Raw genomic sequence first — 4618 nt, 5'->3', positions numbered from 1 at the left:
TTAGAACTTAGAGCATGGAAAAGATGGACTGACAGCAGTAACTACAGCTACTTCATTCCCTATACTGAAAATGGTCATTCTGTCAGGCAAGGCAAGGTAATACATCACTGATTGCAAGATCCTATACATCTGGGATATTGGAGTGAGAATTAAGAGTCTATTCCACTGATGCCCAGCAGCTTTCTTCTCTATGAATGGGAGCTTATTTAATGAAGCAGGAATATACAAAACATAACTCTCTTGGTTAGATTATAACTTGGAGAATATTGCTTCCATGGATAAAATCAGTTTAAGATTGATATCTCCTTTGATTCTCATAAAAGACATTGTTAAAACACATAGAGTTTAAAAATAACACTCCTTTGAGAGAATTCAATACACCTAAGTGTAGCAAGTACAGGGTGCTTAATTTAATTTGCACAAGTTACTATTAGTCCATATGCAACTTTAAAAGTATTAGAGATAATGATCCCATGATCAATAAGCAATAGTTGAGCTTCATCTATCCCAATCCGAACAACACCAAAGGGCAGCACAGAGCAGATCCTCAGTAAGGTCAATCACCTTTGTCCAATCATATTTATAGATTAGAAATCATGAGGCCCCAGAGAAAGTCATTATCTTAACTAAAGAAACAACTCTCCAAAATAGCACACTGCAGCTCTCTAAAAGTTTCACGCTACTTCCTGGCACAGTTTAAGTTCACACAGCATTTTCAATTTGTTGTGAGATTCCCAATTCTCTATGCCACAGAAAGGGGTTCCTTAAGGTAGGAAAACCACATCTCCAAAATATCCCCCTTAGTTAAAGCTGACCCAGGGCCACTCATGTCAGTAATGGAATTTGGACTCACCTTGTCTGAATTCAGTTTATATTTTGAGAGACGTAAGATCACCATTACCTGCTGAGAATCTGTGGAAATTCTCTAAAATTTTCAGACAAAAACTGCCCATGTAGACTGTGCAACAAGGTTGTGTCACTTGTCAGCCCAACATGCATAAAAATTCAACTCCACTGCTGACAGGAGAAGCTGTTCTTCACCTCCCCACTCACTAGAAAGTTCTCAAGTGTAAGCTGTGAGATGCATTCCTCACTGCTCCTATAATAGCTCTCTTCACACTGAAGCCAGAAAACAACTCTGCCTTCTCTTGTAACATATTGCACATATATGTCTTAACTAAAGCATCTTTCACTATTATCTGGTTTGAGGGAAAAGTGAGTATGACATTTCACACTTCACTCCCTCAGGTTCTACTGATGGAAAACAGAAGGACAAGTTGGTATATTTTATATGTTCAACCTCATATCATCAAGCCTGAGATATTCCTCTCTTTTCTCTAATTGATCCCCAATGCCCATGTCCAAAGGGACAAAATTTTGGTCATTTCACTTAGCTTTGCCAATTTGGAGATAACTAGATTCTAGATTAAGAGCAAATTAACCACATCAACCAAATTTATTCTAACAAATTCTTCTCTATTTACCTGTCAACCAGAATTAGGCTAAAGAGGGATGCTTTTGATTTTATAGAGTATGATTTTATAAGTAATGTTAGGTAATGTTTTTGAAATCCCCTCAATTTGTAAATTTAATGCCTAAGAATTAATGAAATTCTGGAGTCACTTATACATGTTCTGCAGATTAGAGCATAACTAGTACAAGGACCATTTCTTCTCTACTGTTATCAAATTTTCAAGGAGAATTAATAGTTGCTAAAATACATTATGCAAAAAAACCACCTCCTTCTTTTTCTCAAGGGCTACCTGACCTCTCCCAAGTTAATCCAGTCAGCAATTCTGCTGCAGGGAAAACTTTACTCAAATGAGTTGATCAGTGAGAAGACTCTAGCCTCCCAGATACACCTTGAGGTGCCCCTCAGTTGTCAGAATCTATTGAGATATTAGTTGGTTGCTAAGTTTTTATAAATGGCCCAATTTGAGGGAGACTCTAGGAACTATTTAGGAGCAGGCAGGCCAAATATTTATAACATGTTTGTTGGAGACACTAAATTTGTAAACATTAAGAACTCTAGTGACACCATTTGATGTATGCTGGTAAAGCCATTTTGGATACTTATCTGTGGCCTGTGGTCTTTTGTCATAGGAAGAAATGACAGAATACTAACTGATGAGATTTTATTCAAGGACTGTAGAGAACAGGGAAAGCAGACATTACTAGAACCTCTGCAGTAAGTCCTCATCTCTTGAGAGTCACATCAGCACAAGGTGAATTAGTTTATTAGACAGAAAAGATAGAAAAAATGAGACTTGGAGAAAAAGCTGAGCCTTGGGCATGATCAGTGCTGCTCTGGGCAGCAAAGATAAAAGCCCTGAGCTTGCCACACCTTCATTTGATACATCAGGAGAAATAAATGTAACAGATGAATCAGGGACTCAGGGCAGAGAGTTCAGTACACTGGGAGAGAAACAAATGTAAAAGATCAGTCAGGGGGCAGTGGTGGCAGCAGGGGCAAAAATCCTAGAACAATGAAGAACTACACAGATGAAGATTTTGTTCTCCCACGATGTCTTCAGCTGCTGTAATCTTGTCCTGTAGGCTCACAGGATCACTAGAACATTGAGGTCCTATCTATGACCAGAGGTGAATGTGGAGTTATATTTCCACATGGCTTAGCTGACCTGTAGGCAGGAAAACTAGGCCCTAATCATGATTTAATTGTGAATTTTTTTTCTCAAAAATCATGTAGAATTGCTCCCAACAAAGGACAATGACCTACACTTCCTATACCCAAGGCATATGTCACCAGTGGGGCACATTCTGTCCCAAAGCCTATGTTCTTCCATCACCAGTATAAGAAATGAAAGCTGAATTAAGAGCTTCAAATGCATAATTAATCAAGAAGAAAGAAATAGAAGAAAGAAGTCAAGCAAATTAAAAATAAACAGAATTGAAGAAAAAGAGGATGCCTGAAGAAATGTAAATACCAAATAGTTTCTCTAGTATGAGAAACTGAAAGTGTAAAAAGGGTTAAAATGAATAAAATGAATACTTGATAATTTGAAATAGGAAGAAAAGTCCAAAGGGGTAGGCGTAATGGGAGTGGAAGGGGAAAGGAAAGAAGGGAAAGGAAATATTATGAGAAAAGAAAGAAAATGGAAATTAAGTCTATGTAAATAGGAAAGGGTGGGGGGTGAAGGGCACACAGGTAATGGGGAAAAATAAGAACCAAGATACATCATGCACAGGTACAAGCACCCAATGATAAATGTAAATGTCTTGTATACCTAAAATGTACCAATAAAAGAACTTAAGAATTGAAAAAGAAAGAAAGAAATGTATGGTTTTCAAAAGAAAAATAAGTTTAAGCTGGGTGTGTTACACAGAAGTCCCTTTACTTATAAGTAGATAATTATCAGAGACGTTATGGTGAACTTTAAAGGGAGCCCGAGCCATTCAGAGTGCACCAGCTTTCCTCTGGTATGAGAAATCCAAAGTTTAAATAAAGAGCAAAAAAGGGGCTGATGATTTAGCTCAGTGGTTCTGCCACCTGCCTCGCAAGCGCAAGGACCAAGGTTGATCCCTGATACCAAATAAATAAATAAATAAATAAATAGCAAAATAAAAGACAAATAATAGGAAACAAGGAAATACAGATCTCTTGGAAATGAGGAGGAAACCAAATGAAGGGGGGAAGGGAGGAGGGAGAGGGGGAGAGCGGTGAAAGGGAAATAAAACGCATTAAGGTGTATTATGTACATGTAACAACATGCAAGCATTGATTTAATCATTCCTACAAACATGTAATCAAAAGTTAAAATGTGCACACTCAAATATATTAGTTTTAATGTAGAGATAAAAATAATAACAACCAAACCAAGGTGACTACAGTTGTATAACAATGGTGTCTTTATGGACAAGACTCAGTTTCTCTTGCCATCTTCTGTAGCACAGAACCTAGGAAAACTCATCAGTGATGTGCCAAGTCTGCTTGGGTCTGATGTTCTTGTTGAACCAAAGACATGACAACACTGGCATCTTTGCCCAGGGTTGAAAGAGCTTAGTCTCCATCTCAATGAGTAATCAGCATGGTTACTATACAGTGACATATCAGAAACTTCTACCAAGGAATTCACAGAACAGGTATCCAATGGACCACATGCTCTGTTGTTGTCATTACTTCATAAGAAAGATTATTTTTCCCAAATTTGATACTCAGTGATTTCAAGCATAATTTGTTGTTGTTATTGTTATTGTTGTTGTTGTTTTGATACCAGAGATAGAACTCGGGACCTTGTGCTTGAGAGGCAGGCAGTGGAACAACTGAGCTAAATCCCTGGCCCTCAACTATAACTTTTATTACATACCACTTTGTCCATTATATGGAGATATTTTTAAATGTAAATTCATTTCTCATGTATGATACTTTTAAGATTACACGACATTGTTATAGCTGCATTTGCTCATGTAAGGGCAAATCCCTTAACAGCACTGGCATCAGGATGAGTGTGGAGAATTTCTGTGCCTCTTAGAATGTTCTCACATCCCTAAGGATAGCAGCAGTGTGAAGAGAGCAGCAAACTGGTTGCTTGGGGAAGTATTTCAGAGTAATAAGGTAGACATTGTTTTCTACAGGCTAGTATTATTGCACCAAATTTCT

The sequence above is a fragment of the Heterocephalus glaber genome, unplaced genomic scaffold (assembly GCF_053883595.1).
Source record: "Heterocephalus glaber isolate CG9 unplaced genomic scaffold, H.glaber_assembly_v1.0 deba00001461, whole genome shotgun sequence".
NCBI classification, from domain to species: Eukaryota; Metazoa; Chordata; class Mammalia; order Rodentia; family Bathyergidae; genus Heterocephalus; species Heterocephalus glaber.
This window is presented reverse-complemented; position numbering follows the sequence as displayed.